Here is an 18,261-nt window from a genome sequence, read left to right as displayed (position 1 = left end):
CCCACCTTCACCTCTAAAGTCTGCCCCTCCGAGCTTCGGGCACATCCTAAGAGCATCGAGAATACACTCGCGAGAGCGCGAGACGAGGTTCGCCCGCGACGAGCGCGGGCACGAGCATTTAAGTAAGAGTTTTATTAGATCGTTCATCGAGCTTAGTTACGCGTTTAGATATCGAGTTTAGTCATCGGCCGTTCCCTCCCCACACGTAAAGCCCCGCATATATCGAGCGCCGACCCGTACGTAGAATCTCCCTCCACAGCGGGGAACACTCAAAACCTGCATTCTAATATTGAAAATGACTAAGATAACCTAGAAAAATGGGTAGAGAGCTTGCAGCACTCCGAGTCATGGTGGCTTACAGCATTTGCTTCGTCCTAGATATATTTTCCGTGAGTAAGTACATGATAGTAGTATCACTGAATATATCAAGAGAGGGGATTAGTGGGAGCGTAAATTTTAGGCCGTGTGAGACTCTTACGTCAAGTCTTCCGCGACCACAAGGAGAGGGAAGTTAGAACTGTGCAGACCTGTCCACTTCAGGTATTTCGTTGCAGATATGCGCGAGCTGTCCGTGAACAGCCATCGGCTCACCGGTGCACATCGTCAGGTAGGCTGTTCCTATCAAGCGAGACCAACCTGCGCACGTAGGACGCTCACTTGATGCAGACGTCCGCGGAGGTGTCTGCTATTGGCTCCTTCTGAGCTCATGTGCCGTCGAAGGCGGTGATCCTAGGAGGTTGCGCAGGACTTCACACCGCCTGCTACATTATCCGGCGGAGCGCTACGACTGAGCCTCGGTCGGGCTGCAAGTACAGCAAGAGCGGTAAAAAGACAACCTGTGCCGTATGATGCTTGTGTTCACCGGTGAGCTATTTCTCTCATTCGTTCGGAGAAGTGTTCCATATCCGGATCTTGTTCGCAGAACTATCGTCGGCGTGTTCGGCACCACGCACCAGCTACCAGTGCGGAAGACGGTCTAGCAGATAGAAATTCTAACAGCCCAGGCGGACCTGTGCAAGTGACTTTGCTGTTTTATTGTCCAACATTACATTGCTTCGATGTGTCATTAGGAGACTCACTTAACTGGCAATCGCTGACAATATGTCTGCGATACTCGTCGGCAGACGTGCGGCCAGTCGAATACCAGGCCCGGAACCGAGCTTTTCCTGAGGAATAGCGTCCAGCCATGGTACACGCGGGCGTCATGATAGCTAGCCCCCTCGATGACGTCATCGCGGGGGGATGGAGCTACGTCGCCGCTTTGCTTGCATGGCCACAACTCTAGATGAAGTCAAGAACGTTGAACCGAGCCACCCCGCCGAAGAACTGCAAGTTGATTCAAATACGTACAATAACAGCAGCGGAAACTTCACCTGAGCGCCGCAGAATAGCCTCCGGGCCCTTCGGGCATGACAATTGTGGGAGGAGCGGTGGTCATTGCAATACACCGATCTCAGTCGACTGTGCTCGTGCTCCGCTTTCCCGTTTGCCCCCAAAAAACAGCAGTAATTGACGGCTGCCCATTTAGACTCACCATAGGAACTTCCAGAAACAGGCCGATTCAGAGGACAAAGTCGACGGAAGAGTCCCGTGATAGCGCAGTGTCCGATGTCACGAAGAAGCAGCTGTAAGTAGAAGTATAGCAAAATACAAACAATACTCACTCCTCTCCTGCTCTGTTTAGAGCTGTACCAGTACCCTTGAAATAGAAACACGCAGTTGCCGCAGCGCGACTCTTTATTCTGAGACTTCTTGTTTGTCTTGCCAATGCACCTTCCTGTCAAAGCTGGGAAAGCGATCTTCCGAAGCCGTAACCGTTGACAGATACACCCCGCGGAAGCAATGCTGCGTAGTTATTAGCTTCATGCTTTTGCACGTTCCACAAAGCTTGCACCCCGCCGGTGGGCCGACGTTGAACCCCTCGCTTTGCCCGACATCTCTCTGGAATGCTGCTCCCACCGGTGAGCGCGCCCAAGCCGCGCATAGGCACGAATATCAACGCATCGCAGACAGTGCACTCGACGGATCTTGTGGAGCTGCAGCCGCTTCCACCTCCTACGAATTTGATTCTGCTCGTAATAAGTACTTAAGTGTCGTGATCCAGTCGCGCACAACTGGCTCTGCGCGTCTTTGTTTGTGCCCATGTGGCTGCTCCTTCCCAATTCGCGACCATACGTCGTGCAGAAGCTCGCCAACTCGCCCAATGTAGGATGCTATACGTGCTGCAGCCACCAATGCCCGCACCGCCATCATCGAGCACGCCCCGGAACCGGCCTCGCGACACCGTGTCAGGCCAATCTTTGCCATAGTAAGCACCATCAGAGTCTTCTCGAGTCCTCACATGTGTTGAATTGCTTTTCAGGCACGCCCTTCGCGCGAAGGAGCCTTGAGAATACTATTTTTCGCGCTCCTGGGTGACATCGACTGTATTTCTGCCAACAGGCACACCGGGCCTGCGACAGGAGTACGCGACAGCCGGTCGGAGCGAGGCGAGGCACTTCACTCGTTCTCTTCCCTGCTCAGCAGAACATTTATATACGAGAAGTACTGTCAATTGTCTTGAAACCTCGACCTCGGGGCGACGCCGGAGATGATATGCTTCCGGAACGACGAGGCGGCGCCATGATGTGCCCGGGATCGTCAAGCTCGGAGACAGTGTGTACTGTGGTTACCACCTGTTGGAGAGCCTGCGATCCCGTGTGTGCGGCAAGGTAATGGACGTGTCTGGGCGAACCTGGACTAGTATGATGGCAATCGGGGCGAGGATCCCCGGTGCTGGTACCGACACCGTCGCTCTGTAAATCACGAACAGGTCTTGTTTGAATACACATTTCATGAACTTTGATCAATTAACCAAAAGTGCACCGCAGATCTCTCATGTGGCTTTGGATTTGTAAAGGGTTAACTATGCCTGTGAACCCGCAACCAACCTAGTGCGACTCTCGGCCACGGCGATCTTTCCAACACCAAACTTAGACACGTAGGCACATGAAGCTGAGAGTTCGGGGGGTGCTGAGCCTGCTAAGCCCTCGATCGCCCATGAGATTTTTGTAGAGTGACCGGGAAAATTGTCATTGGAATAGTGCTTGTGCAAACTGAGACAATATCACTGAGTTCTTCGTCGCCAGAATTCACATACGGCAAATATTCTGGAGGCTACTACAGCCCCAGCCCGCATTTCAGAGGTGGAGATAAGGATCGAGAAGGTTCGCTCAAATGAAGTATCCAATGAGAGAGGCATGTCTATAGACGTAATGTGGATATCAGTGTGTCTAACGGGGTATGTGCGTGTGTGGAAAAGTTTGGCACGCAGGCTAAAGTGGGTGCTCGGCGTGCTCACCACCAAGATCCGACATGGCTCGAGCAGGTCGGGTACCCGCCGTGTGACGGTGTGCCGCTGGCAACCTCCGGCCCTCTGCCGTAGGGTTCTGCCGGTCACGAAATTCTTCTTCCTTCTACATCGTCCCTGATAGAAATCATGAAGACTACTTGCAACGTTAACCGGTGTTAGCACTGTGGAGATCGCGAGAAAATAAATGGACAATCCTGTGGCCGGGCAGTTGACGAGGGATCGCGGTACTAGTAGTACATTGTGTTCATGGCTGTAAGAGATGGTTGAGCGGGAGAGTAGTGCGGAGTGGAAGTAATGAAAGCAAAGCGCAGAGTCTTTGTAGCTCAAAACTGGATCGACTCACTGGAGCTAGGCCGCGTCGTTCTCAAATATTCCATGAGCGAGGGTCTTGAACTGAATATACGAGTGCAAAGGGCTGTAATTTGCATGCCGGTTGGATCAGCGCTGATGGAGTGTAGTCCTAGTACCCAAGTTCAGTCATTAACTACAATGGGGGAGTGATAGTCATACCGAGATGCCGCCGCGATGTTGAACACCATACCAGTATCTGACATCTCCATTCGATATGACGAGCGCAAACATCCATCTACGCCGCTGAGTACAGCATAGGCAGCGGCAGCGGTTTCTCCTTGGAACAGAACTTGAGATTACTCGGCGGTTCGAAGCAGGGAGACGAGGAGGTCAGGGGGTGGACCATCGTAAGCGATCTCTCGTACGATGAAGCGAAGATGGAGGAGCTAAAATCTTCACTATGGGCCTTCGTCGCTCAATCGTACCGGTACCACAAGTGATGACCTGAGGCTTCTACTACGGGCCTATACAGAGAGAATATGCCTAGAGGAAACTCGAGATCATGGACATACACAATCTGGAAGGCATACTTGCGTCACCTACCGAAGATCGTCATGTTGGAGCAGGTGCCTTGTCGCTCGGGGTCTGGTGAAGCAGTTTCGATCCAAGCACGTTTGGTCGAGTGCCCGATGAGTATCCTATTCGAATGAGGGTAGCCGTAGAACCGATTACCGAGTGGAGACTGAAGCGGTACTGGCGGCTACGAGTACAACCAGAGAAGGCGATCAGCAACGTATCAAGTACCATTACAAGGCAAGTAGGGGGTCAAAGATGACCTCCTTCGTCTGAGCTGAGGGGTTGTACTAGAAAATGGCGAGTGAAATGTCGCGTCAAGGAAATTTTCTCGTCCATCGACGCCAACACACAGAACTTTCAGCGAAAGGGAAGAATGTGAGAACAATTAGGATCGCTGCTTCCCCAATCCTGGTTTGGCATAATCTAAACGCAACCGCAGGCATCGTGAGAACTGTCTACTGGGCTGTTGTCTAGCGCACAGAGTAACCTTGTATTTCAACTCCCACGCCCCGCCGCCTCCGACCATCGCGCTCGCCCTATCGCCCATAGCATGGGAAGACGATCTTGATTTGAGAACAAGGATCACTTGGCCGCCTGGAAAACTTGCACTCCGACGACGAGAATACCTCACGACACGGAGAATATAGTTAAGACGTTCGTACTTCGTAGCACTCATAGTGGCTCACAGCACTTACTTTGTCATGCAAAGCCTTTCTACTGATCCATCGTGGGTGGATTCGCGGCGGCGCGATCAGCGTATAAGGAAGCATACGATCGGATATTGCACCTTTGAAGATGGACACTGAAAGATGAGTCGCAGAGATGAATAAGAGTCTTCAGTGCATTCTTTAAGTTGCGGGCGTTGTTACATCTCACTTCCAGAGATACACTCTGTCTCGAAAAGGTCAGTAAGAGTCGACGCCTTGACATCGCTGTCACGGGAGCCAAGATATTCCGCCGGTGTATGTAGGCCAAAACTTCGAGCTCGTGGCGCACCAACAGAAATCACCGAAAATCAGCAGGCAGGTCACCACTGCTTCGTCGCTGTCCCACCGTCCAGGTCAATAAAGTACACCATACAGGACAATGTATCTAAGTCTTCAAACATCAGGTATAGTATCAGGGACACAGGGGCAACGACGCCTCAGGCAAGTAGCTTTCAGCGCCCACCACCTGAGTTTCACATAATGGTACAGGACTTCGAGCAGCATCTCCTTGAGTTAGATTCATCCTCTATCTCGAATTGTTGAAGCCCGCCAGGGCGGGGAACAGCGGGATGGCTGACTACCGTGGTTTTCCCCTTGATCGCACGACTTGATGGCAGGCCTGCACAAAGGTGAATACTGGTCCTGCTGAGCACTAGGAGCGATGCTGACGTACCGTGGTGCGCAGTAGAGGCGGCATACTGGGCATTCAAGTTGTTGCCGTTTGGCGAATACCCAGCATTCCCATTGATCGGCGGGCAGCTGTGGACTGCAGTCTCACTGGAGATATTGAGCGAAAAGGTGAGTGATAGCACACTGTCAGGCCGTGGGCTCTTACAACTTGTCGCTCTGCGGATAGGGGAAGGTGAAATCCATTGCCATGAAGACTCGTTCCTCGCTCGACCATGAATATATATGTAGCCTTTTGCGAAGTGGGCGGCTTTCGGTAAGTATTTTCAGCTCCGGGCTGGTGCCGCTTATGAACGTCGCAGCAGAATCCCCTCATTTTTTCGGAAATAAGGACCCTAATTTTGTAGAGTATGGCTGAACCACCAATCTTATGTTTACTACACTCGCCACCCACCGTGGCCTGAACTGTAAAGCTCGGCACCGGGACGTTCCACAGGGTCGGGCATTGTTCGTGGAAAAGTTGCGAGAAATCGCGCACGCTCATAGTGCGCGACAGCGTGGGTTTTGAATCCGGGGTATAGTTTGCACAGCCCAAGAAGCAAAACAATGCCATTTATTGGCTGGCTGGCGTGCGATATAAAATGCCTTGCTGATTGTTCTCACGAGCGCCTGCAAAAACCTCTCGAGAGAAATGCCATCAGCTTACCAGCACGCAACAACGGGGATGCGGGAGAAGAACGGAGGGTGGGTTACTGCGGTTGAGTGCCACATACGTGAGGGTAGTCTTCTTCTGTAGAGTAGCCTCCTTGGATGTCGGCGGCGGCGGAAGCGGAGGCGGCAGGAACGACGATTTACCATGGTGCATGCTGATCGGACGCGGTGGTTCCAAGAACTGGAGAGGCTGTGCGTTCTCGCCCGCAGTAGCGCCCGACCGGAGACTGGGGCTGAGTTGTGGTTTACCAAGCTACAGAGGCAAAAAGAGCGACAGGAGGGTAGTCTGTATTGTTCGATACACGTGTTGCGCCAGTAGATGTCTTCTCATATCCGTTCGGGGCGCTTTGCAGGGAATATAATGATGCCGGCACGTCTGTCACCCGCCAGTGTCTACGCGCGCCGGTGTCAGTGTAGAAGGCGCGTGTGCGAACGGAGATTCACCCTATGTTATGAAGGGTGTGATAAATGACTCTGTCGCCATGTCGTCTGGTCAATATCTCTACAATTCAAGGGCCATAGCTCGCGTTCTTGAGCTCCACCATGACGGCCGTTATTCACGCATCCTTCGTGTCCGCCGAGGGCGGCCTTACCACACGAGATGATGATCGGGCGGCCAAGCTGTCGCGACCTCGCTCGGGGTCTCTGCGAGGCTGTCTTAGTGGGGGCACAATAAAGGATTCAGTCACGTGGATATCACGCTGAACCGTCTGCGTAGAGTAGCGGTAACATAGCCACGACTTGAGTACCGCGAAGCGGTCCAGCTCTTCAATCTTCGAGAGTATAGCGGCTACTGTGAAGGCGCCGACAGCCGACGGCGTGACAATAATCGAGGCACGGCGAGTGTTGACAGCTCGGATCGGCCGCTAACCGTGGTAATATACTTTGCTTCCCCGTCAGCTACTGAAGCGATATAAGATGGCGGCCTGCCTAAACTCACTATTGAGCGGCCGGAAAATGAGGTTGTGGCACGGAATAGCGCTTTGTGACAGCGCGGACATGGTCGGAGTACAGCGAAATCAAAAAAAAAAAACGAAGCCATATTCTACTCCACTTGTCAGCGTCCAAACGGACTTCTGCCCTTGTTGTGGTAGAAGACGCACGGCTGTATTGACCTAGGGAATGCGACACGCGGCGATATCGGCCTTCCGGGGTCGTCATCGTGGATTAATACGGTGCGGGAATGGTGGGAATCGGTGCTACATAGCAGTTAACTTTGAAGCATTTGAGGGCTCTGGCGGGTCGTGACCGAGTCGCTATCAGTGGAAAAAGCACCTCAGGTAGCGGGCTACGTTATTCCTGGCCGGACCTGGTGAGAACTGCTCTATCGGACCATTGTCTACATGTTTGTGGTCATGCAAACCAAGCCTTAAGACCTCAATTAGCTTGTAATTGCTACGGGCGGACGCGTTAGCAGGTCTTCTCCAAATCTTGTATGGCCGATAAAGGGAATAGTTTAAAGCGTCAGCGGAACATGCTCCCCGCGAACTCATGATCAGGGCAGATCTCACCCCGCGCGGCTCTCGCGTCTCGAGCGCTCCGTGTGCAGTCCGTCGCAGACCCGAGAGAACGCGTGTCCCTGATCGAAACTGAAAGAAGTGGTACTTGACTTTTTGAGTAATATTGCCCCCGGAGGCTGCCACGCACAGACGCTGCCGCAAGCGAATGCACCCGAACATAACACGAGTGGCTTGGTCGCAAAAGGAGCAATGCTCTCGCGCTCGAGGCGCGGAAGATTCAGACGGCTGTTAGAATGCAGAAGCGGCAGTACGATGGACATCGCGGGAAAACCGTCTGTGCACCGTCGTCTGTACCAGCGATGCGCTTAAATCAGGGTAAGAACCAGATCGCAGGTGGTGGGATGACAATCTAGTCGGGTTTGTATGCGGTCTGGGCCCCACCGATCGTAATAACCGCACAAATGTCCGTCATTGATGAACTTGATAGCGTAAAGTGGCCGATTGCTCTCACCACATGCGTAGAAAACGGCAACGCTAGCTAAATGCCGTACATTCTCAGATGTCTTGAAAGCCCCGTGAAGCGAATGCTGTAGAATGCTCCCCAAAATGGCGGAGAGTGATATCTCGTGGTCGTCGTCGTGTGATGCAGAGCAAGGGTCTTCTATCATCAAACGCTCTCCGTGAAGCCGAGGTATCGGAGGTGTACATGGAATAGCAACGTCCCGATGCGCAAGGGTTACTTCTTGAAGAAAGTGGGGCTGGAATGCACAGCAATAATCTCGTGGAATGAGTTCAATTTATCGCTCAACTCAACTCTGCCTACTATGTGTACATTCGACTCGTCGAGCTCTTCGCAACCTGCCCAGTTGATGTTCAACACTTCACTCTGCGCAGCCAAAAACCAAACACTGACTTGGACTTGGTCGTATGTAGCGCAGAGCTTCAAAACTCTGCGGCACTGCTCTATTTCCCTCCTCTCCCCCGACTCAGCTATCCGTACCAGGGCGCAAAAGCTTTCAGTTTGGAGAGCTAATGCCGGAGATCTCCTGTGGTTTAATGGTTCATGGGGCACAAAACTCGACGAAGGAGAGATATACTGCATCGCGTTGAGAGTCGGACTCGCCGTCGGAGCCTGTGGTATCGCTACCGCCGTTTAGAAGTCGTATGCGCTCGGTTGCCGAGTGTTGGACAGTAGAAGCAAGGAGCATTGAAAGAACATGCCTTGAAGGGCCGAAGGACATATGGGCATAGTGAGCTCGACCTCAGCTATCAGAGATCAAAGGACCGACTCTTCCACACCGAGCGCTTTGCGCAGCCGCGACGGCGGCGACGCGAGCAAGCCAGTTCCCACGCTTAATCACGTGACTCTAGCGCCGCAACTGCGAGGTTGGATGGTGCAGCTGATGCCTACGGTGGTTCGGGAGATTCAGCCTCGATGGGTGGCTCTCTGTGGGCTCAGCCCAGAGTCTGAAGGCTTATAGGAAGGTTAATCGGGCTAGCGGACTTGTGTTGCAAAGCCCCCGTTGAAAAAACACGAACGGCAGCCTCTAAAACTCTGCAATTCTCGACACGGGGGTTCATCTACGCGACGCACCTGAAACGGACGCGACCTGACGCGATCACGTGAAAGGTTTGTTGAATGCGCGCTTGGCGACTCTTCGCAGTTCGCACGACCGCTGTGCGGAACGACCTGGGCAATAACTGCCAACATGTCACTTTATATCAGCCACACCCGCCCTCATAGCCTCTCTTCGACGTCCCCGAGCGAGGCTTGTGTGCGTGCGCCGCTGAGCGGAGTGCCAGGACTCCAGGTTCTAACGCACCATCCTGTAAGCTCGTTGCCATAGCATTTTTGTGCCAAATCTTACATGACCACCGGCTCTAGAACAACGAGTCGTGACGGCAGCTCTTTCAGAGAGTGTTCAGCTGTCCTCCAATGCCTCCATTACGAGCGATACTAGCACCCTTGGCCTGCCGCCTGCCTTTATCGCGACGCACGAAAGCTGCAGCTGATAGACACACCGCCCAAGCATGGCCGCGTCTCCGGGTTGTTGCGCTGGATGTCGCGGTGAGCCCTCCGAGCAGTGTACACGAGCCCTTCCTGCGCGTAAAGCCGCTCGGATTTCGCTTCCACGACGAGAAGCTTCTTTAACGACGCCGCATGAGGCAGCCGAGGCGCCGACGGCGACAACCCTACGCCGACAGCACCGCGTATGTCTCCACCGCCTTCTCCAACTGTACCGTCGACAACGCTGCATATAACGATCATCCTAAACCCCCTTTGGCCACTGATGACTGGCTGGACACGGGTAGGCTCGCCAAGTCCCATGTCGAGCCGTCCGTGCCCGTACCGTCGTCTCTGGTCGCCTCATCCTCGTACACGCTCGGCGCGAGCTCGGTGACAAGCAGCACTACCGCGCCAAGCACCGCCACCAGCGTGCTCCAGCGCTGTGCTCACCGCCACATAGAAGCTCATGGCGCTGTATGCGGACGTCATGTACGCGGTGAAAGTAATAGTAGATGCGATACCCCTGCGGTAAAAATAGTAGAATGTCGTCCGTTCACTTGGACACACGAGTACGGGGGCTTCGCTGTGGCACGCGAGAGCTGCGATCGTACTCGTCAGGTTGTAGCCGTACAGTTTATAAGGCTCTGGTACATTATGGGCGGGGGCGCCGGTGAATGCTGGTTCGCTTGGTCGTGGACGCCACGGCCTAAGACCGAGTGTACATCACGGTACGGGTGGCCCGTAACGTTGCCCCCGTCCGGCGCTGCCCTTACCCTGCCTGTTGTCGTATGCTGCGCATTGCGTCGCATCCATGCTCCCGCGCTGGGGCCCGCACAGTATATCAGCAGGCGTGCATATGCGCGGCTGGCGACGCACGACGGCTGTGTCCACCGTTGCAGAACATCACTTCTGCTGACTTACTCCCCGTACATAGGCACGTACTGAGGGCGGTTGAGGACTACCCTTGACTACCATACGAGCAAGGTGCTTCGCGGCAGGGTTCGCGCGTATGCGCCGCTGGTCGCGCGGGATGTACAAGCACTCGATACGCGATAGAAATGAGAATAATGTACAAAGAGATAAAAATATCGACGGCGATGGATATGCTGGCAGCCTGTCATAGAGGACCGTCAGAACTCAGGTTAACATCCGCACCAAGCCTCCTAATTACCTCTACTCGCGCTCGAGAGTTCGATGGCATGCGAAGCTTTTATGGCCTACATGATTACGCAGCAGCATCCGCTGCCATTGTCTTCATGATTGCTGTTGGGTTTGGGGCCGGTCGATGGCCTTCCGCGTGGCAGTGTCGCCGACGGAGGCAGAGCAGACATTGGATTCTGCGAGAAGTAGAGGTGTTGCTGGTCGACGGCGGCTTTGTTTGAGAACAACGTAAGTGTTGTTTGCTGCTGGGTCGTTGGTCACCTCCGCCTCTTTTATACCAATGTCCGAGCCGGTAGCGCGTCAAAACACGATACTAGACTTCGACCCAGCTCTCGCTAGCGACTGCGCTAGCCGTGTCCGCGGCACACACCCAAAGATGTAGGGCCAAGACTGGTCCCCCGTGAGAGCCGATCCTGAACAGTGGTACAGGAATGATCCTGGCCGTGATGTTCCCAGAGTACCCAAAGATATGGCGACAGTGGTGTCTCGTGGGCCGTCGCGGCTGGTGTTGCAGCCGCTTTTGCGCTATTGGTCAAAATGAGTTTCGTGCCTACAATTCAGCATGGTATCAGATGCGGTCCACACTCTTCCCGGCGGAATGATCTTGACATGCCCGAACAGATAGCGTCCGAGATTGCGCGTCTGAGTTTCTGTCCGCAGCAAATTGAAGTGGTACGCAGATTACGCTTCGGGCATAAACATGGCGGCTTGTCCGGCATGTCGTCGGCGCGCCATGTAGAGGACGCGTCAGTAAGCAGGGTCAGACTAGGGACGGAAAACCTTTTACGTGAATACTCTGCTTACATAACAGAAGCCCTCCTGTCGTCTTCTGCTTGATGGCCACCATCGACGGGGCACTTTCGACGGTCGCCCACGAGTCTCTGCCACACTGAACGCCGACATCTCGACTTCCAGCCCACATCTTCGAACGCAACGTTCGTCGTAGGAAGGCATGCGTCACATACAAAGCTCTAAGCGAGCCGGAGGGAGAAAGACGCAACTGGCAACAAGGGTGCGTATGCACCACAAAGCGTCCCCTTGGAAGTGGTGGGGGCAATGGCTCGAACAGCGCTGGCCTGCCTCCGCGGCACATCGTTTCCCATAGAGCGTTGCAGATTGTGACACAGTTCTGTCGAGTGCAACCCCAATCGATTAATCCATGTTGGAATTGCGCAGATACAATTAACTCATCAAGAAAACACTTCCCAAGCGCCAATTATTGGCAATGGAGAGCGCGAGTAGAATCAGCGAGGAAAGTTCCGAACTGTCAAACTAACATTAGTTAATGGTTCCCCCTATCATCCACGGGGAGCATAATGGAACTGCACACCTCGAGTCCGTGTGATGGCATACGTGGCCCAAAACGCTAGACAGAGCCTATCTTTTCACCTCCATTTGGCCTTTTGAGACTCCCGTAATGACAAGTTCTCAAAACATGTCCTCCTGCGAATGAGGAAGAAATAGGGGTCTGGACAGCGCGGGGAAGACACAACTTAGCTTGATCAGAATACGCGCCAGGCAGGACGGCTCGCAGGGTCCGTCCTGCCGAGGCGCTTAATATTGCCACCATCCGCTGCATCAGCCTGTGGCACCTTCTCCCTCTCTCTCCCATTCATCCGCCTCCCACTCGAGCCTCACTGGCACTGCTCAAATCAGAATGTGGGCTCATTGCGAGTCTCAGAGCATACTCGCGGGCCCATCACGCTCTAGCTCGTCGTATGGTCGCCTGACTCACAGTTCATCTCGCGACTACACGGCAAGTAGAACGCATCGCAACAGCTCGTTTCCCGAAGTGCACAAAGACATGCTGCATGCAGAGTGCACGCGGAGTGCCCTTGTCGCCGTGCTTTCTTCCGACCATCTGTAAGGCCCCCTCATCTGCTCGCCCAAGACTCCCACGGAATCCTCGCTTTCCGCCGCCAACACCACCGTTAATCACTCCTAAACCTCGTACCACCAATCAGCGCCGAAGACAATGGTGTGCCGTCAGGCAAAATGTTCCAAGGCCCCTTCGTTTGCTTGCCCAAGGCCCCACAGAACCCTCGCTTTCAGCCGCCGACACCGCCATTAATCACTCCTAAACCTCGTATCACCGACCGGCGCCGAAGACAATGGTGTGCCGCCAGGCAAGCCGTTCCAAGGGACTCGACGACGGTGTTTGTCGCACTCTTGAGCGGCACAGACTGTCTGCTATGCGGCAGCCACGTCGTATTTTTGCCTAAAATACAAGTACGCAACGGAATGCGACCTGCCCGAGTCCAGCACTCCGCTGGGCTTATCCTCGTCGCTGCGCGCGGCTCGACGAATAAAGGTAGAGACGCGGTGGCCGCGAAGTCGTACGGGACCATGAGCGACGCCGCAGATGGTCCATCGCGAGGACGAGACGGTTAGGGTCGTCGTGGAGTACGCCATGTGGGGCATACGAGTGACTCCGGGCTAGAACAGCCGTAGTCGAGGCAGCGACGGTGTAGACAACGACGACGACACGGGCACTGTACATGTCTTGACCGTATTCCTAAAAGGCTGTTTGTGTCTGTAAGCCCACAACCAAACTAGTGTAACCCACCGAGCTTCGGTGGCAATTATCGCTCCAATATCAAACTCAGCATACGAACCAAGGGTCTGGACCTGCAAGAGCCCTCAATTTCACACAGCATCCCGTAAGCGAAGAAGTCGGATTAGCGCCTTTGCAGGGCGGAATAACACATGTACAGCGCCCTTTCGCCGCCTGTATCTACAATACGCACAACAAAACGCGTCCAAAAGTGGTGAACACGGCACTGCAAGGGCCGCTGTGCATCCAAGCCCCTGCTGCGCCACGACAAGGGCCTCACAGCTTGGCACAGCTGTATCAAGACAAGGATCTTGAATTCTTAGGGATCAGAAAGGCGACGACCTGAACTCACCGCCGGCAGAAGTTCAGAAGGAGATGGAGGAACTTCTCTGGTTCCAGGTATGGTTAGCGTATAGCTTATACAGAGCCCGCGCGCTGCACCACCGCTTTCATACTTGAGGAGGCTTGGCCGCTGCAAGATTACTCCGCAGAGCTGGACTGCGTGCCGAGGCAATTGAGTTGTGACAAGCGCTGCCGCTCAGCCCAGAAGTCCAGGAACGCGAGTGCCGCGTGTGGTGTCCAGTTTAGCGACTGTGGAGCAGCAGGGTATCATTAGTGAGCTTGCGGCAGCCAGGGCAGTGCAAACTGGCCCATACCCGGCTCCAACAAGAGTGATGCCATGGTAAATGCACGCCTTTAGTTCCTGTCACGGAGGGCAAAGAATGTGAGAGATTCGGTAGAGAAAATAGGCTGCCGCAGAAACGACAGAGGATATGTACATTGAATATGCAAGTTTGTGGAAGGGATGGTGAAGGCGGCGACTACGACTTATGATCTTATGTCCGTGTCGTCGCAGCGCAGCCTTGGCACCTGAGCTTCTCCGTCGAACACAACATTGAGACGATGAATGTACCACTGGCAAAATGCTACCGCAGCATTGGAAGGCTCCACCTCAGCATCCATGGCCACAGTTTGATACGGAGAGGGTGAGTGTCATCTTCATCGTCAGATACAACATCGGCGACGGTGGCGGCGGTGCTGCGGTGGACCTGGACCTTGGGTTACTGATATGGGCCGTGGGTGTTCAAGTGTATCATCGACTGCAGAGCTGGGCCTCCTAGGCAATTTGAGCAAGTAGTGTTTTCTGAGAGGCGCGTTCGAAGATGTCAGCGTACACAGCCAATAGAATGTTCTGAGTCACCAACTAACAGCAGGGAATAGGTCCCTCGTCATTCAAGGGGCAGCGCTCCGGCTTTCACGATGATAAATCCAAGTGCGTGTTGCGTGCACAGTCCAGACGAGCGGAGTTTATCTTCGGTGGACAGCTAGGACAGTGCCGGCGGCTGCGGCGATGTGGGCAAAATATCACCTCAGGACGGTCCCTCTCGTCCATGGACATCGCCGCGGCGAGGTATGAAGCGACCTGAGGTACCTCCGCCAAGGAGGAGTTGCGGGGGGAGAGAAGAGGTAGACGTGATCAGGATCGTCGCTTCCCCCAAACGTTTTGATGTACTTCACACTCAGCTGCAGAGATCGTGAGAATAATCTCCAGGCACTGACGGACTATTGTTCAGCACGCAAGGCAACCTTGTCTTTCAACACCCATGCTCTGCCGCTCCGCCACTTCATGCCCTCGCCCCGCCTTGCCGCTTGTAACAACAAAACAAGTCGCTAAGCTGAGAACAAGGACTTCTCAAGTCAGCCAGTGCGCTACGGCGACGACGTCGAATGGCTCAGAGACGGTTGGCAAGGTATTTACAGCATTTGAAATGGCTTACACCGCATCTTTTTATCACAAAAGAGCCTCCTACCACGGCAGACGAATCAGTCCATGACCAGCGGGCGTTGAAGAAACTTACAGCCAGGTATCGCCCCCCCCCCCCCAAGGCAGAGACAGGATGGAGGAATAAGCTCCGAAGCCGTTGAATATGTTTGAGCGCGAATAAAGTCGAGCAATGTACAACTGATCCTTTTCCCCAGAGACGTATTTCACCTCAGAACGCTTCCAGGAGTCGGAGCTCTGGTGGGCGGGACAGACGACAAAGAAGTTCAGATTGTTGTTCGAGCGCATATGCAGCTGCGTAACATCTCTTATCTATCTTCCTGCCTTTAGCGCACTATATTATCTGTGAGGAAGCGATTGCGTGCCTTAGGAGAAGCGAATCTCGACAATGCGGAACCCGAAAGCGTAGAGCGTCAGGCAACAGCATGGTGGCGGTCGGCGTTCGCTATTTGATCCGAATGACTATACATGGGATACCGGCGCGCGGGGCTCGCGATTCAAAGTGTGTGTCCGGCGCATGCAGAGCGACATTTAATTCCTCGAAGGGTCCGGATACATGGTACAGAAAAGATTATAGCGCCTCAAATAGACTGTCGCTGGCCTTCAAGCTCAAGTTCAGGTCCTGGGATTCACATAACAATACACCCCCCAGAGCAGCATTGGCATCCAGAGGTTGGCGGGTCCTCGAACCGCTGCTGTTCCACGGGACGGGGAACAGCAGGGTGATTAATAGTTGTCGTCTGATTTTTTATTGCGCGGTCACAGGACTGGCCTAGATAAAGGTCAATCTTACGACTGTCCGTCTGGAAATGGGCGGGCAATGCGGACGTACCATCATGCGAAGCTAAGGCAGGATACTGGGCATCAAAATTGTCGCCTTCGTTGAGTGGTGGGTATTGACTATACCAGGCCGTCAGAGTAGTGTAGTTGGCAGCACCACTGCAGGATTTGAGCAAAAGAGTCAGTAACGGCGCAGTGTTCCAGGCCAGGGAAGATCTTACGACGGGTCGCTCTGCGGATAGTAAAGGGGGGAAGTCACCGCTGCATGAGCTCGTTTGCTCGCCCAACCGCAAATATGTGGTGTCCGTGCAAAATGGGCGGCTTTGGGTACTTTTTCTCCCAGTGTCTTCTCAACAAAACGCACTGCAGCAAAATCTCCTCGCTTCCTCGGAAGGAATGCCCCGAACTTTCTTGCGGATGGCGCTCAGAGTCAATGGGTAGATCGCCACCGCAGCCCGAACTTTAGAAGCTTGGCCCTGGAATGTTCCATAGTGATAGATAGGTGATGCGTGATACTCCCCACGCTCGCTGGGCCCGCCGTCCATGGTCCGTCAGCTTCTAGGTGAACTGTCGACAGGGAATCACACGCTTATCGGTACGTAATGACAGTACGGGAGAACGGTAAGAAAGACGGCTTGCTGCGGCTGACGGCAACAGGCAGGAAACTGGTTCTGGTTTGCAGTGTGCTCCTGGCGCAGCGTCGGCGCGGGGAACAACTGCTGAGCACATGATGCGGGCTGGCCGGGGGCGGTGATACTAGGATTCTGAAGCACCATGTGTTTCCACATGCCGCTCACAGCATTATTAGATCAGACGCAGTCGAATCGCGAACAGCTAGACCGCGAACCTGAAAAGAGCGATGCGAGGGTGACTCCGACTGTCTGATACACGTGTGTGCCAACCTTCACCTTCTCACAGCCTGTCCGGAGCAATTTGCGGAGTACAAATGCAATAATATTTGTCAGCGCATTCGATACACCGCCGACATGCCTACGCGCCCCGGTGTCAGTGTAGAGGGTGGAGACGGAGGTATTGACTAGCCCAAGCACAGCATCACAGACGACTCCGGAACCCCGCCGTCCAGTCAGCACCCTCTACGAGCTTTGAAGACCCCAGCGCGCGTACCTTTGGGGTTTATGAATTATCCTGATCAGCGGTCGCCCATGAAGCACCCATGGTCCTCGCGAGAGACCTGTGTCGCTCAAATTTAGGCTACAGGCAACCGGCCCAGCCTCTGATCCCCATCCGCAAAGGTAATATCAATAACAAAAAATAGCATCTGAGTGTGACGGCTCGTTCGTACCCGACCAATTCTCGATCAACGAGCCATAGTAATTGCCCTCGTTGTACATATGATACCTTCCTAACGGAGGCGCGATACAGGACCCAGCTACATTTTCAATTATTTGGGTTCTGCATCGAGCTTTCCGGAAGAAAGGACCAGCTCTAATCCGCACGACAGCAGCAGCGGAGCCACTTCTTGATTGCTACGAGGCAGCCCGGTTCTTCAGCTGTCTGAGGCATGGTGATTATCAGGGGTGCGGTGATTGTCGGGGGCGTGCCAGCTGTCAAGGGCGCGGCGAGTGTCGGCAGCTGGAGCCGGCCGCGGTCCGCGATTATACATTCTGCTCCGCATCAGCTAGTGAAGCGGCAGGTGGCGACGACCCGTTTGCGCTTACCGTTGAGCACACTCGAAACCATAGGTCGAATCGGAGGATATGCGGAAGAGGGACAATGCTGGGGTTCGGGCATGCAGTAGAACCTTGCGACCGCGAAAGCTGACCGTAAGTGAAACTGTAGCAATGCAGAAGCAGCTGTGAGTCTTACCCTGCTCCGTTCAGAGCTGCATCGGCTCCCAAGTGTAAATTTGCCATTGTCGAAGGGGTTGGTCGTTCGGTCTGGCGAGTCTTACAGGGATAGTCGCTGGCCATGGCGACCTCGGATATATGTTGGGGATAGCGCTCCTGCGGAGCAATAACCGCTGATAGACACGCTTGCCACGCAGTGATTAGATTCGAGGGGCATTTAGCTCAGTCCCTATTTCGACGCTACCAGTGGAATAGAATAAGCTTCACACTCTTCACTCGGCAGCCTAGTGCGCGGCTCTGTGTTCAATGTTAGCAGAAAGATACTCCGTGCGAGCTGATGATTACCGCAGACCCTGCCTCGGGCCGTGACTCCCACGTGTGTTCGCAGCGTTCGAGCCCTCCCGCGGCTTGATGAGTGGGCGCACTACGCGCGCTCGTCCGGG

The sequence above is a fragment of the Phanerochaete carnosa genome (genome assembly GCF_000300595.1).
Source record: "Phanerochaete carnosa HHB-10118-sp unplaced genomic scaffold PHACAscaffold_13, whole genome shotgun sequence".
NCBI lineage: Eukaryota > Fungi > Basidiomycota > Agaricomycetes > Polyporales > Phanerochaetaceae > Phanerochaete > Phanerochaete carnosa.
Note: the sequence above shows the minus strand (reverse complement) of the source record.